The sequence below is a fragment of the Aulonocara stuartgranti genome, assembly GCF_965226115.1.
Source record: "Aulonocara stuartgranti genome assembly, chromosome: 8".
In the NCBI taxonomy this organism is placed as follows: Eukaryota; Metazoa; Chordata; class Actinopteri; order Cichliformes; family Cichlidae; genus Aulonocara; species Aulonocara stuartgranti.
In genome coordinates, this window is record NC_138959.1 from 24811933 (window position 1) to 24828900 (window position 16968).

Below are 16968 nucleotides of genomic sequence, written 5' to 3' on the forward strand. Positions count from 1 at the left end.
CCACATCTAGGACGTTTTCACACCGCTGAACTGAGCTGAGGCGACCTCCATTCCTGAATGTGGAAAAAGGTTTGATTTAAGTATTTAAAATCTGATATTCATGTCATCCAGAGCATCAACGTTTCATCTGTGAAAACAAAAAGTAAAAATATGCACAGTGGCTCTGAGAGGCCAAGTGCACTGCAGAAAAGAAAGAAGAAGAAAACACCAGCAAATAGACAAGTACTGCAAAAGCACACAACGTACATTGGAAGTTGAATAAAACACAACAGAAACGGAAATGAATCCCACAAAAGCTAACCCCCCCCTTAACAAACTCAAAAAACACAATGGTGGTTTCTTCTTCCACTGTGTTTTATTCAACTTCTGCTCCCATTGTGTTTTTTCTTGTGTTTTTTGTGCTGCTGCAGCGTTTTTCGAAGTAAAAACAAGCATGTCCTAAGGATGTAGTGATGGGATTTCCGGCTCTTTTTAGAGATCCGGCTCTTTCGGTTCGGCTCACTAAAAAGAGCCGGCTCTTTCGGCTCCGAACAGGCTCTTCAGGTTGTTTTGTTGCTTTAATTAATTTATTATTAACAATAATATAAAATTATGCACAAAAGGAATTACTAACATAAAAACAAGTGGTTTTATTTATATATGTTTATATATAAATATATGCGGTGGCCCCTAGAGACAAAACACGTACAAACTCCAAAACACATTTCTAGCATGAACTGAACTTCCAAAGCCGAGCTACTAGATCACTTAAATTACACAATTGAAAGCATGTGTGTATTGTTTGTGTATTTATACACAGGCACTCATATATATATTCAAATAATTTTAAAAAAAGTTCATTTACCTGTTATTACCACACACCAAATCCGGTCGTTGGTACTTGCTGGCTTGTGTAGCCACAAGATAACAAAGGCTCAACACTGCGCCCAGCATCCTGGAGCACTTCTGTTGTCTTTTGTACGTGTTTTGAGTTTTTATATGCTTCTGAGTTTTTACATGCTTCGGAGTTTGTACGTGTTTTGGAGTTTTTACGTGTTTTGGAGTTTGTACGTGTTTTTACGTGTTTTGGAGTTTGTACATGCTTCAGAGTTCGTACGTGATTTGAAGTTTGTATGTGCTTTGTCTCTAGGGGCCACCGTAAATATACTTTTATTTATTCACTCCACATAAAATGTAATAAATAAATCATATAATACAAAAATCAACTATTCACATTTCAACTTTTAACTATTTAAATTTTCAGCTTTTTCCTTTCACAAATTTAAAGTGAAAAGAACACAAAACACTGCAAACCACAACACAATTAAATATAAATTATAATATGAAAACTAAAAGAACATGCATATTCTCTGTCATATGGACCTGCATGAATAAACTTTCTCAATCCTTTATCATCTGCAACTGAAAATAGTTGTGGATGATTACTATACCTTTCTAATGTTGTTGTCCCTGCCTCTCTTTCTCTCTCTCTGGCTCTGTTCCTGTGCTACTGAGTGTAACTACCGCCCCTCCCCCCTCTGCCCAGCGTAAAGCACAAGGCTCGCGTGCAGAGTGAAGCGGAAAAAAAGTGCGAGAGAGAGGCTGAGAGAAAGAAAAAAAAAAAAAAACCCACGTGACGGCTCGCGATAAGGACCTGGCTCGCGTCGTTCACGTCAAAGAGCCGGCTCTAAGAGCCATTTCGTTCGCGAACGACCCATCACTATAAGGATGCTCAACTGAACTGAGATCAAGTGACTGACAGTGTTTTTCCAAACTTCTGTGTATCCAATTTTGGTGAGTCTGTGCAAAATTTAGCCCTAGTTTCATATTGTTAGCTGACAGGTGTGTGCAGTCTTCTGTTACTGTAGCAGAAGGTCAGATGGGTTGCAGAGATGCTCTTCTGCATAGCCTGTTTGTAACCAGTGGTTATTTGAGTTACTGTTGCCTTCCTGCCAGCTCAAAGTAATCTGAATGCAATCTGAATGAATGTAGTGTGATTAGATTTTCTCAGATTGTGTGATTTTCTTAGTGTTTTCTGATGCTTATATTTTCAGTTTGCTTTTTTTCTGTTTCAGAAATGTTGTAAAAGTTTGAAATAAATTCTTCACATTTCATTTTTTTATCTGAACACAATATGTTCACGTTAACCCATATGGAAAAGATATATATAAATCTTATAAAGTTTGTATCTGTCTTGTGTGAAACTTGTATGAAAAGCATATAAGAGTGAAAACAGATATAAGATCCCTTGAAAAATTATATAATGAAACTTGTATGTTTTGGATACTTACTAAAACAATGTATGAAAGTAATGAGAAAGTGGCCACTTTCATGAGTAAATCATGTAAGCCTTATATGATTTACTCATGAAAGTGGCCACTTTTTTACTATTTCTTTTCCATATGGGAACTCTACGTCATGCCTTTATTTTTGCTGTATTCCTTCCAAAGTCAGTGAGGCTTTGATAAAAGTAAAAGACAGTTTGACACGTGAAAGGCTTTTATTAATAAATCACAGAGCTGAAGTGTTTGGCTGACTTTTCATGTTTGGAAATATGCGGAAAAAAAACCCGTTTTCAATTGTTTTAGTTATTTTGTTTGTTTGGTTTTTTACAGATGCGAGTTTGTGTTACGAAAAATACCTGTTTTGAGAACTGAGAGAGAGGAAAATTGCTGCTGTAAAAATTTGCCAAAGCATATAAAAAATACTGGAATAACAATAATGTAATAAAAATGACAGTCCTACACAGGAGTCAGTTCAGCTTTCTTTCCACCTGTGTATTTCAAATAATTTTATAATTATTCTTTGGAAAGTTACAGCAGATCTTCCAAATATCCCAAAACTGGCCAAACTTGATTTTTGTGAGTTAACCTTTCTGAAGAAAAACATTGTGAAACTGCGTAGGTTGTTTGTTTTTCCACGAGTTAGCTATACACCGTTTTTTTGTATGTTTGATCTTTTTCTGAAAAAGCAGAAGTTGAGCAGTGACCTGATATTTTTAGTGATCACAAAACCATCAAAAAGATTCACAAAGCATCATTTTGGAATTAGGGTGGGCTGGTGGTGGCCTCACAACAAGAAGGCCATGGTTTCTGTGTGGAGTTTGCATGTTCTTCCGGTGTCTGTGTGGGTTTTCTCTGGATACTCTGACTTCCTCCCTCCCCCAGAATCTAAAGATATTAGATTTATTGCAAGGGTTGGGAATGTTGCAGTTGATTAGAATCAGAGCTTTTGCACGGAGGGGTCGCATCATCTCCATTCACTCCAATGCAATGTTTTCCAACTTTTTGAGATTTTTCACATTAGAAAATCACACAGCCCACCACCAAACAAAAATGTCACAAAAAACATATTGATAATTTTTCCCTGCACACCAGGCATAGTGGAATTGGTTCGGTTTGTATACCCAGTATACCTTTCTTTCTTTCGTTCTTTCTTTCTTCTGACCACTACTAATGCTAGCGCCTTCATCTGGGTTGGAATTTTCTCCAGGACCCAGGTCAGACTGACTAATTTTTCTTCTCAAATATTTAGCAATTGCTATTACCATTACTTACTCCAGGGCTCCAGTTAGAATGTGTATTTACACTTTGGGTTTGAACAAAAAAAACCCATTATTCATCACATCATTCTTCCTCAGCTATGCCATCCTTTAAATCTGTTCTCTGTGTTTGCGGTATATTTTATGGATGGATGGTGATTGCTACTTATTGTTTATTGTAATGGCAGCCACACGGTAAATTCCTAATTCTAAATTTCCGTCAGCTCTAAAGAGAACACACTTATTTGGCTTATTTAGGGTGATTTTTAAGTCCTCTTACATGGAGTGTAGGTTTATTTGTTGTTACACAACAAATTGCAATTAAAACCCTTTAGAGCCGGTCGGAGCGGGCACGCTCTGTTTTGCGTAACTATTTTTAAATCCCGGTAGCTCTGCAACCACGTAAGCTAGCGCAATAATTTTTTTTGCATATGAAACCGGAGGAGTTGTACTTACTTCTTATGCCATCAGCTTGTCCTAAGTCACAGTTTCCTTCCACATATAGCTTTGCAAAAACTGCATTAAAAAGCACTTGCAGCAACAAAAACATAATATTCCAGAAATACGCTTTGCCGATCCGATCAGCTGTTCATAACACTTCCTACGTTGGAATAGACGTCAGCGCGAACTTTTGCATGTCCGCCATTACCTGCCCGAAACCGGAAGTGACGTCATTTTCGCGGAAATGTAGTTTTTTTTACCATCAGGGCCTCAACTGGTGTTTTTAAAAGTTATCTTTGACTCTATGACTTTCTTTGTCTTTTCTGGGATGCTAAGGACTCATATTGCACTGCTGGAAATAGTTTATTTTGATGCATATGCTGCTTTTTTGCAAATTTGCAGTATAATATTTATTTTCGTTTTTCCTGCAGTATATAAAAATTGGTGTATTTCAAAAATAAAACTATGAAGACACTCAAAATAAATTTTCTGTGGTAGGAAACTATTTTGTGCAACTTTTTTGTATTTACAGTTTTGAGGGATAAGCCTCTTAAATTTCTCTAACTAGAAATATATGTTAAAAAAGCAAAAACGATTTTCAATTTTTTTGTAGTTTATTGCACTTTTTTGCAATTTATGTAATTACTATGCACTTAATGCAGACATATTATTAAAATCTGGGCTATAATTGTTGTATTGATGTATAGCAACTTGAAATGCTCCCAAAAATGGCACCACACCATGTAAAAATATAATATAAGCTCTGGCGGACTTGGTTCGATGGTAGGTCTTAAAGGGTTAATTCATAGCAATTAACAAAGAAAAGCCACCTCTTTAAACCAGTGCATGGTACATTTGACTAATGGCACTGATATTAGTCAAACCAACTGGATTTGGTAGGGTATCTCCAGGCTTACCTGGTGTGAGTTGCTGAAAGGTAAAAATGGCACTATGAAGACAGTTTGGTATTAATGACCCAAATTTATCCATAAAGTTCACTAAAATTGAACCTATGATGGAAAAAAAACATCCTTTTTTTGTTACTTCATGTGGTTCTGCTAAATGATTCAATTGTGCGATGAAATATCACAATTTTTAAATGCTAGCGTGACGATGCCAGACCTGCAGTCCTTAATGTCTCAATACCTCTTATACATTAGTAAAACTGCAGAGCAACAGAGGTGCATAGCAAGCTTCCAAACATAGCTGATAATTGGATAAACTGCCTTACTCTGAGCCAGAGCACTTGATTGTGAATTTAACCACAGACTGTTTCACATAACCGAGTTTACAAAGAAAGAGGCACAGAGGAAAAATTGTGTTCTGAAGGTGGATGCCAAAGCTGGATTAAAAGTCCCTCTTTTTGTGAAGGTGGTGACAAGCTCTGGGTCTTGGAGAGTTAACCTGATTGGTAGTTTAGAGGAAACCTCTAAGAAGATCTGATAGAGCTAGCCAAACAATTGTTCAATGAGAGCAGAAGAAGTCCTTGGCAGAATTTTGTTGAGGTAGGATTTGCGTGTTTGTGTGTGGGAATATTAACTTTGCTATCATTGTGTATATGTCGCTATACGTGTTGCTTTTTTCCTGGCAGATATCCTAGGGGTCACAGATCCTCCGAGCACATGACTAATCAAGGCTGTTTACTATGACAGTGACTGATAACATGCAAAGCCCACTGCATTCTCAAACACACATATTAAGTTGCTGCAGTTTGGCATATCATCTTCAGGCTGACGTCTGGCTGACTGGGGATCGGTTTTATGAGGAATGTTATCTAACTTGTATGGCAGCAGATGGCCTGTGTAACTCCGTTTTTCTCCTGGGAGGAAAAAAATCAAGATCATTACCAAGAGTGAGATCCAAACATGTACTGTGTCGCAACACCATTTAGAGTTTGTTTTTAGTTTGTTATGATAGGGGCTTGGCTCACATGAGGGCGGTGCTGGAGGGCGGTGCTGGAGGTGTTGCTGTGCACACACACACTTACATGGAGGAATATTCTCCCTCTCCTGAGGCTACTGGAGGTTTGGCTGAGGAGAGGAGGTGGTGGTTTTGGTCTTTCCTCAAACACTGCTGGGGGTGGTGGATGCCTGACCGCTTAACCACCAACCATGTCAGCCATTACCCAAAACATGCATAAAGTGTCCAGCTGGACAGGGTTTCTGTGTGCACGTGTATGTGTGTGTGTGCAAATGTTAATTTATGTGTTTGTACAGGGTCTTTTCTTACTTTACATCACTGTGCTTTATATTACGGCTTTAACCAGTAATCATCGAACAAACTACTGTGTTGTAACTGTAATCATTTTAAACAATGTTTGGGCATAGTCATATTTGTAGGATTTTGTAAAACACAATTTTAAAAGAAATGCCTTTGAGGCAATGCCATGAACTATGTAGGAAAGTTGGACCTTTTCTTGCTGGTTTATGGACTACTGTTCACTGACATTTATTTATTTACATTTTTTGGGTTGACCATATTTGGACGAGATTTTGGAGATGAGAAGAGCAAAGTGGGGACCTGTGCAAAAATCCAACAGTATTATATAAGCCTATCTATACCTGCAGACTACTCCTAGCTACTGTTACGTTAGCAGCCCAATAGGGCTAAGAACCCTTAGTATAGCAAACACTAAATTAACAGCTAATACCAACTATAGCCTCCTAGTTTTTAAGACAGGTGTCTAATAGAAAACAACAAGCTCTTTTTACATGCACAGTCTCAACACATTAGCATGGTTAGCTGGTTAACGTGTTAGCGCCATGCAACCCCACGCACGGGGCAATCCGTGTTAACTCGCTAACGGAGATTTGCCGCGTTAATGCTGTTATGGCGTCAACGTCATTTTAACGAGGTTAGCCTCTGCATACAAACGTACTCAAGAAAACTCCTTTCTGTTGGAGAAAAAACTAGTGGGAAGAATTGAAGAAGCTTCAGTATGGCAGTTTGAACTTAAATAATTCATTAATTTAAGGCATGCTGTCATACTGTTCTCTTCAGCTTATGCCAGCCATTAGTGTCACACAAACAGAATTTTAAAGATTGTGATTGTTGTATTATTATTATAAGTATTATTTTTAAGTTCAAATGCATTTTGGCTGTCAAGTTTAATAACGCAGACCTCAACAGATTCTTCATATATTGTCGTTGTGCCTTTATTTCAGCATGAAACCCGTGAGCCACACATGCCCCTAATGCACCATTGGCAAAGAGGGAATTACAAACGGGAAAGAGGAAGTACAAACGGGATCTGATCTAAAGAGAGTAAACAAATGAGATCAGCATGACAACAAAACTGACAGGAATTATAAAAATGCCCCCATGTTGTTTTTATTAGAAAGTAACAGTTTGACTGGAAATTTGCACATTTATTTATATCTATAACCTGAAACATTGAGTTTAAAGTATTTTGTTGGTCACTCATCTAAGCACTTCAGGCAGGAAGTTCTGTGTTGGTTTACCAAACAGAATATTGTGTAGGGTTTGAAATTCCAACTTAATTTTGACAAACTACATTTTCACAGCCGTACTCTGATTCTTTTTCAATCTTTGGTCATCCTTTGTGGTTTCTTGGGTCTCCTATAGTCCCTTCTTCCAACGCTTCCTCTATTTTCATACGTTTTTGTGTAGTTTTATTATGTAAACCCCTTTTTTTGCAAAGCACTCTCTCATGTCTGGTTTGTGTTAGAAACCATCAAGTCTTTTGATGACTTTATTGCATCCAGCTGATCCCCAGCAGAATCCTTGTACAGTAAATAGACACTGAAGTAAACTCGTGGTCTGACCCTGTTTTACCTCATGTTGTTTGTTCTCCATGGTTTTCCTAAAAAGCTGCAGGGTAGAAAAACGTTGCTGGGGATTCCTAAGAATGAGCAACAACCCACTTGCAGTCCCTGACCCCTACCACTCAACTTCTTGCATCTGTTTGATATTTTCAGATAATTTGACACAATAATGATAATAATTTCCAGTACTGCAATATGAACATTGCAAGTTAAGTGGGAGCAATGTGTAGCATGCTCTTATCCAAAAAATACACCAAAGTAAACTGCTAAATTAAACATGGTTTGATACACTTAGATTTGAATGAAATTCAATTTTCACTTAGTTTTATGAATATATGTGCAGAATTATTAGATCCTGCAGGATTATTTTGTTGTTTTAAGCATCTCCCAAGTGCTATTCAACTGAGCAAAGAATTTTTACTACAGAATTCCCAAATGATCTATTTTGGTTTTGGAAGATTACATTATTTTACTTTACACACAGACACAAAATTATGACTTTGGTCTTGTAGAATGTAGATCTTCACCAGCAGCGATGTATGTTTTGGGTTGTTGTTGTGTAGGAAGACAAACTCAGACCCAGTTTTCTTTCTGACTTCTTGAGGTTTTCTTTCAAAATCTTCTCATATCCTTCTTTCTTCATGGCTGCAGCTCAGGACGTAGACCAGGTCATCTACTAATTAGAAGGTTGATGCTTTATCCAGCCTTCAAACCAAGGTATTCAAAGAAAAAAGTGTCTGTATAAATGTATTTGAATGGCGGAATAAGGCATGTTGTATAAAACGCTTTGTTCTCCAGCAGAGTAGAACAGTGCTACATAAGAGCCGGTCCATTTAACATTACTTCCACCTTGATAAGATTCCTAGTTCCAGACACACAGCATTCCCCAAACCATAATACTCCCACCACTGTGTTTCAATGTAGGAACTCATAAACAGTGTCTCTGTTTTAATCTCATCTGACCAGAGGACATGCTTCCAGTATGTATAATTTTTCTAAAGGTTGTCCTTAGCACACTTCATTCTGATTTGAAGCAGAGACTTTGTCAAGGTTTGTTGTGTGGCAGGCAGGATGTAGGACCCAGATGCAGGACTCACACTGGGGAATTTAACTGAAAGCAGCAGCTTGTATTGCTGAAAAAAAACAAACTCGGAAGCGGATGCGTTTAGCCCAGTGTTGCCAACTCCTCAGTAAGGAAAATCGCTATTCGCTGTACTAAAAGTCACTAAAAGTCACTAAATGACGTCATCGCCTAATTTGCATAATTGGTCATGCTGATGTAATTGTAACCTATGTTGTTGGAGAGAGAAATAATATTGTGGAAGAGACATAAAGTGAGTAAAAACGTCCTAAATGCATTTAGAATTTATTTAGAACTACAAATTAAATTTATTTTAGCAATTATTGTTTTTTTTAATGTCACAATTCCAACCCTGCTCCTTTATCTGGGCGTGGTCCGGCAAAAGTGACCCGAAATAGGCACTCTGGTGGAGTTACTTGTGTGTGTGTGTGTTTATAAGTAGTTTTAAACCTTGTGATCCACAAAACAGCATAACAGTTAAAGAAGAACTGACTGCGTTACAGTCAGTGCGGGAGCAGCAGCTTCGCTAATGCGCGATTCATTTGCAGTTTGGAGGCATAGGTGTGAACATCTTCTGCCCTCATAGCAGCTGCGCGAGGACTATCCTCCGCCTGTGAGTGCTTTGGCACGAGCGACGTGCCCACAGCAGCACCGCTGCTTGTTTAGAGTAGGAGCGATACCCGCTTTCACGTCAAAAAGTCGCCATAAATAAGTCTCCAATAACACCAGAAAAAGTCGCCAGATTTGTCGCTAGTCGCTTTTCAGAAAAAAAGTTGCTAAGGGGCCTGAAAACTCGCTAAATATAGCCACAAAGTCGCTAAGTTGGCAACACTGGTTTAGCCAGCTCCCAAGCCTGAGTTGCCTCCCTGGCTTTACACAGCTCCTTAATGAAATCCATAACGCCAGAGAGCTAGCGAAGGTATGGGCTGCATTCGAGGATTGTCTCGATAGCATTAAGCCTGACAGAAATTTTCTGAGAGTCTGGGGTATGGGAAATTCGCCTCGCCTTTGTACTTGGAGAATGCCCCTCTCAAAGGCTGAGTCCGCTGGGTCCATCTTGTCACCATGTCGTTCTGTCAAGGTTTGCTGTGTGGCAGGCGGGATGTAGGACCCAAATGCAGGACTCACACTGGGGAATTTAACTGAAAGCAGCAGCTTGTATTGCTGGAAAAAAAAAACCTAACATTAAATACAAAACTAAACTAGAAACTGGATACAAAAAAATCAACTAGAAAACAATCCAGGAACTTTAAACTTGGAAACAGCTAGAAACACGGAAGGAAAAAAACAGCATTGTGAGAGTACGACGTGACAAAGGGCAGAGGATGAGCACAAAAAACAGACTGTCAAAGTAAAACAGGAAGTATAACACAGAGACACGGACTTGACACTGAGAGAGAGGCATGAACTGTGGGACCAGAAAAAACTACAGAGTAGACATAACACAGACACATGGAAGGCACACTGACTGAAACTAGAAGCTAGAACAGGGGTGGGGAACTCCAGGCCTCGAGTGCCGGTGTCCTGCAGGTTTTAGATGTGTCCTTGATCCAACACAGCTGATTCAAATGGATAAATTGCCTCCTCAACATGTCTTGAAGTTCTCCAGAGGCCTGGTAATGAACTAATCATTTGATTCAGGTTTGTTGACCCAGGGTGACATCTAAAATCTGCAGGACACCGGCCCTCGAGTCCTGGAGTTGCCTAACCTGAGCTAGAACAACAAAATATAACCTCAAGAGAACTAAAAACATGAATAACAAATAATCAAGAAATATAAATTTAACACAAAACACTGGGTCTCACCCAGGATCATAACAGATTTTCTTGGTGTGGAACCTTCCAGTCCATTCCTGTGCAGGGTTCTAGTGATTGTCTTCTTTGAGACTACAATTCCAGTCTTGGCTAAGTGTACAAGGCACTAAGGCACTAGTGCACAGGTGTCGAACTCCAGGCCTCAAGGGCCGGTGTCCTGCAGGTCTTAGATGTAACCTTGATACAAGACAGCTGATTTAAAGGCTAAATTACCTCCTCAACATGTCTTGAAGTTCTCCAGAGGCCTGGTAATGAACTAATCATTTGATTCAGGTGTGTTGACCCAGGGTGAGAGCTAAAACCTGCAGGACACCGGCCCTCGAGGCCTGGAGTTCGAGACCCCTGCACTAGTGTCTTGGCAGTTGTTCAGTCACATTTCTCAATAGTTTTCTTTTCAGAGTCTTTGAAATCATTGGCTTTCTATCTCTGCTAGACTTGTTCTGTACTTTGCATATATTGAAGTGACTGCCTTTGAATTTCTTGATGATACTTCTCGCTACAGTTCTTGAGATTTTGATAAAGCTGTAATAACTTTTTATATCCACCCGTGATGCATGATGCTTTTTCAAGTGACGGCTAAAACCCTTGCTGAAGTGTATATACTGCGTGTAAGTTTGAAATTTGAGCATCACAAAGTCAGAGCAGATCACTGGACGGCCGTCGTTAGTGCTGAAGTTCACTCAAAAGGTCCGTTTTTCAGGGAGCTAATAATACTGACCCTGGTAGCTTTTTTTCTGATATAATTCTGTTATTGTGTGCAAATAGAAATAATTTACAGTATTCTTAAAACTATTTAATTAGTATCTTTTAAATATTATCACACCTTAAAAGAAAATGAAGTCCCTTTTTATCACATCTGGTGACTTTTCTATTTAAGTTAGTGTTCGGCGATCACATTTCACAAAATGTGCTAAGCTTATAACAGTGCAGAGCATGCAGAACAGATACTCTCTCTTCAGAGTAATCAGAAGCAGAAGCTAGCTCTGAAGAGACCTTTCCACTGTGCCACATAGCACTGCAGTTTCGGGATGTGACCTACACTATCCAAACTCAACTGTAACAACATTTGCGAATGACTCATCTGTTCTTATTGTATTTGTTGAGTTACATTTTCCGCCATATCCTCAAGCATTGCATTTTGTAAGAAACGCTTGAATGGCAATGTCTTAAATAACACTATCTCCTCTCAAAAGGATAATTGACCATGAAAACAGTGTCAAATGTTGGAAACCCACATCAGGCTGCATGCAAAATGGCTCCCTCACTGTTAAAGAACGACAAACGAGACCACTGTAATTAACGTCTCTTTTTTTTTTTTTTCCTTGTTAGAGGCTTTAGGGGTTACTCTGTTAACTAAATTGTAAAGACACAAGAGGTTTTTCACAACAAAATAAATCTCTCCAGTACAAATAAAAGACCCTTATCCTGCCACTATACGTCCTTGTGCTATTTCACTATGTATTGATCTATAGTCTGATAAAGATCTCAGTTCATTTCCAGCCTGGCTTAGTGGTTTCAAACAGGAAAGCTTATAGCGATTTCACTCTTGGATTCTGCTTCATACCAGTGACATATGCAGACATTGGCTTTTTGGCTTTCATCCACATTCACACACAGTGGCATGGAAACATAACCCCTGGTGTCCAACTCCTCCACCCCACCAAACAATTATAACCAGACCCAGCTTTCATATAGCTCTCTGGCGGGGCTCTGTTGCTGGCAGACAGATCTGCTGAACTCCTCTCTGCTCTGCTTGTTCTGTTCTTGGTGTCGGTTCTAAAAGTTAACCTGGGCCCAGAATCAGCTGCCTCCCCTGGAATCATACTGTGGAGGTCCTTGTAGAAAACTGGTGATTGCCGTGTGGTGCAAGTGGCCGAGTAGACAAACTTTCTCTTATTGAATGTGCTGACCCAACTAAGGCAACTCCGTATCGTAACTCAGTTTACTTCCAAAAGTACATTTGTAAAACTCTGAAGGAGTGTGAAAATACAAGTGGGAAGTAACCTGAGTCATTTCTTAATCATTCTCAGGCACACTAGAGTAGGAATTATAACAGCAACCTGCTTGCCACTAAAAAAATATTGGTGTTGCCTGGTGACTGCAATTCCAACTAGCTGCAGCAACCAACTGGTCATCCAGAGATTGAGTGTACAAAACCCTCAGTGCAACCACCTTTGGTTGCCTGGTAGTAGGCAGCCTGTCTAAATATTATTATATCTGTCTGACTTGGACTGACTGGAGTCATTCTCAAACAGATTGGTGAAGGTTTGCCATCTAATTTCTAAATCCAGACAGATTGTCAACATGCTGCAATCAATCTGAGTTGGTCTGCATTGATAAACACAACTTGTCTGCAATACATCTCTTTTCAACACAGGGCTCAACTCAGTTAGTTGCTAACTGGTTGTTTGGGCTGGCTATATTGCTATATAAAAGCAAGGTTGCCAAGTGTCTATGTCATCTGCAGTTAAATCACTGTCCTGCTACATCATTGAGCATGTCAGACCTCTGACTTTCTGGCTGAACTCTGGAAGCAAATAGTCAATGTGAATTTCTCTGTGTGTAGACAGAAACAACAGTTTTGCAATTTTGAAGTTTATATAAATTAATTGCAATATTACCACAAACATGTAGTTGACTATTTGACAACCTGATAGGAGACGGACATTGCCCACTCTCCTTAGCCACTTCCTCCAGCTTATCATGGGGAACACTGAAGTGTTTCCAGGCCAGCTGAGAGATTTAATTTCTCCAGCGTGTCCTGCATGTGCCCCAGGGCCTCCTCCCTGTTGGACATGCCTGGAATAGGAGCCATGCTAGTCAGATGCCCAAACAATCTTAAATGGCTCCTTCTGATGAGGAGCACTAGCAACTCTACTCTCAACCCCTCTCCACTGACTCCCCTCCTCACTCTTGCTATAGTTCATTTGATGTTTGTTGAACTATTGGGAAAATTAACAAATTGAATGATCTATGGCCTGCCGATTCTCCTGCAGGAGAACAACAGTCGGATCACAAGTGCTACTGTCAATTTCTTGTTTAAAAAGAGGTGAAATAGGGTACAGCAGGAACTGGGGAAGTACACAGTAATGCCTTCACAGACTCAAAAGCAGTCTGACAAAAAATTGTCCACACAAACTGTTTTAACGAGCTGACCAAGCCATGAGGGGAGCTACAACATTGGAGAAATTCTTACAGAATCCTCTCTAATAGCCACAAACCCCTAGAAAATGGCACAGAGCTCTATTTGTTTGTGAGCTAGGAAAATCGACAATAGCATATACTTTTGCGGTTACCGGATATACCTATCCCTGACTCACTGTTTTCCAAGGTATGTGACTGTAGCTTTACCAAATTAACATTTAGTGAGGTTCAAAGTCAGCGAGGTGGCCACACAGGATTCAAAAAACTCTCAAAACTATGCTTCTCAAGTTTTGCCCAGAGTCTGGTAGCTAAAGGGACAACGATCTGAAATGATTGCTGTTTGCCGTTAGGGAAGCTGTTTAGGAATCCTTAAGGAGTTCAGTCCGGCAGATCTAGTGTTTGGTCATGTGGTACGTGGTCTCCTTTGGCTCCTTAAAGAGAAATGGTTGTCAGAAACGTTCAAAACCCAACATAATGTGCTTGACACTGTTTGCAGTTTGTGGGAGAATCTCCACCTTGCATGTCAGTAGGTCAGGAAAACTTGACACATGCTTAGGCTAAAATGAAGGCTTGTTATGATAAAAAAAAAAAAAAGATGTTAACAGAAGTTTCCAGCCTAGAAAGAAAGTTTTGGATCCTATAGTAGGATCCAGCTTGCAAGCCCAGTTTGCTTGTCCATATCTGGTAGAATGGAAAATCAGTGACATTAATTATGTGATCCAAACCCTAGACAGACAGAGAAAGTATAGGTTTTGCCACATTAAATCCACACATGAAATCGTATTACCCAAGAAATCATTTGGTTGTGCCAGCCCTGGAGAGCACCGCTGGTGTCCCTCCTCCCCATGAGCCTCTGATAACGGACTGCCGGTAAAAAGTGATGTCTGGTTAGAAAATTCTGAGATTTTAAATAATCTAGAAACTTTTGTAGCCCACCCATCAAAATCTGAAGCCGATATTATCAATCTGATAGGAAGCAACTTATTACTTTTCTCTTGCCACCCTCGCCAAACTGTAGTCCTGGCCCACGTATTTGATGTGGAGGAACATAAGCCAATTAAGCCACATGCTTGCCGAGCCAAAGCCAATGAAAAGGAATGTAATGCAAAAGGAAGTAAACTATCTTATTGAACAAAGCTATTCTGAGCACTAGCGCATACAGTTCACCGTGTATATTAGTACCAAAGTTCAATAGCACTCCTCGGTTCTGTATTGATTATAGTTAAGTTAATTCTATCACTAAAACTGACTCTATTCATCTTCCTTGTCAAGTTGTGAAATACAGGACCTAATCGCAGGACTTTCTGAGCAGTGACAATGAATTTATTTACAGTGAAAAAAACCCAGATAAGTGCAAACAGCTCCAATAAAAGACATTTGCTCAGCTGTGATATCCCAGTTCCCAGTGCAGTGAATCCTTCTCCCAATCTTTGCTCTCCACAACACCCACGGAATATTTAAAAACATGCTTGGCTCCCTCCACACTCTCCCCATGGTTTCCCGGACATGAATAAGATGCAATAATTAATTTTCTTCACCTTGATGAGATACTAGAAAGTTTCACCTTTTACGTGAGCCAGAGTTTCACTGACTAACACAAGAATCAGGCGTTGATTGAAGCCCAGCCTCTCTGTTAAATAGCGCTCCTGTGATGAGGATCATCAGCAGCTGGTTAGTGTGATTGTCGGCAGGTGTGGTTGGCTCCAGAGTGGGAGCCTCTCCGGGCCCGACGTTGCACAAGGACAAGAACACCAGTAAACACGCACACAGAGGAGAGGGAGAGACAGGGAGCTACAGATGGAGAAAACATGGATGGATGGAATCTGTAGTTTCCCCACCACACTCCCTGTTAGTGGCTGATGCCCTCACTTGTCGGTGCGTTGGTGGGTTTCGGTGTCCGGGGCTGGGTGCTCGGGTGTGTACTGGCTCACTCCTGGAAGCTGCTTGGTGGCGCCTGGTGCCCGTGGCTCAGTCAGGTGGAGGACCCTCAGGTCTCTGAGCCCGGGGCTCGGTCCGCTCTGATGTAGCAGGCTGCTGGTGGAGCCTGCCAGCACGTGGACCAATATGGCAAAGCCCTAATGTTCCACTTGGGAAAATAAATCTGTTGAGCATTTTTCTTGGCATTTAGACAATAATTCTGATTGCTACAGTGCCGAACGGGATAGGAATTTGTAGTTTCATTCATAAAATATTGTGTGCTGTCACTTGTGTATTTGAATCACTTCTAGCACTGGCCTTGTTTACTGGCTGTATTGTTGCTTCCTTACATTCATCACTTTGTGAGTGTGTAAAATGCATAAAAAGTACATAAAACAAACAAGTATATGTTAACAGGTGATGTGACTTGTATTGTATGAACATTCTGAGTGTTCAGTAAAGCTAAAAACTAGAAAACCAAAATGTATGATGTTTTTTTTCAATTATCTATTTTGTATTGAAAATACAAAAATAAAAACAGTGAAAGATCAGTGTCCAAGCGGCAGCAGAGAGCTGTATGAAGATGAATGCAGAAATAGAAAAGGTCAAGTGTTTGGAAATGGTGCAGTGTTAAGGTGGTGACAGGTCCATGAGCACATCTGTCTTCTTATGAAGCCCACCCTATCCCTCTTTTCACTCTCTCTCTCTTTCATCATTCCTCAGGTCTGCGCCACCTCAGCCCGACAGACAAGTTGCCAAGGAAAAAAGAAGGATGGGCCATTGCTGGTGATGTTGTAACATTGGCTGGTAGGTGGCGATGGAGTGATGGCTTGTGCAAGTGTGTGTGTGTGTGTGTGATTTTGGAGGTCTAATAGAATCTGTGCTAGTCAAAGAGCTACTGTGACCCCCACTTCTGCCTTAGCATTCCCAATTTACTGCTAAACATCCACACAAGTGTGTGTGAAGTTACTTATGGGGTGATAGTAGGATGTCAATGAGCTTTCACCCACACTACACTGACTTAAAAACATTCAATGGAACATTCAAAACCACTAATGGCTTCTAATGGTGAATGACATCAGAGCTGTCATGTTTCTTGTTATTTTTTGCTTATCCTTTTTTCTTTTGGTTTGCTTTCATTTCAGTCTCTAACTCTCTGCCACTCTTGGCAGAATTCCACTATATGTATGTATATGTGGACACTCACGAAGACCTTAGCGTCTCCTCTCATGAGTGCTGATAGATTTAGTAGGGTGGAGAAGGTG

The 16968-nt window shown here is 40.1% G+C and overlaps 1 long non-coding RNA gene across 1 annotated transcript in view; it reads left to right on the plus strand.

Annotated features, from left to right (window-relative positions):
- Positions 1 to 1702: 1702 nt before the first annotated feature.
- The window catches only part of LOC309712692, a 45395-nt gene continuing 30129 nt past the window's right edge, over positions 1703 to 16968 (plus strand). The window contains exons 1-2 of the long non-coding RNA XR_014278358.1: positions 1703 to 1773; positions 16427 to 16510. This is a non-coding gene — a long non-coding RNA (uncharacterized lncRNA). The remainder of the gene's footprint in view (positions 1774 to 16426; positions 16511 to 16968) is intronic.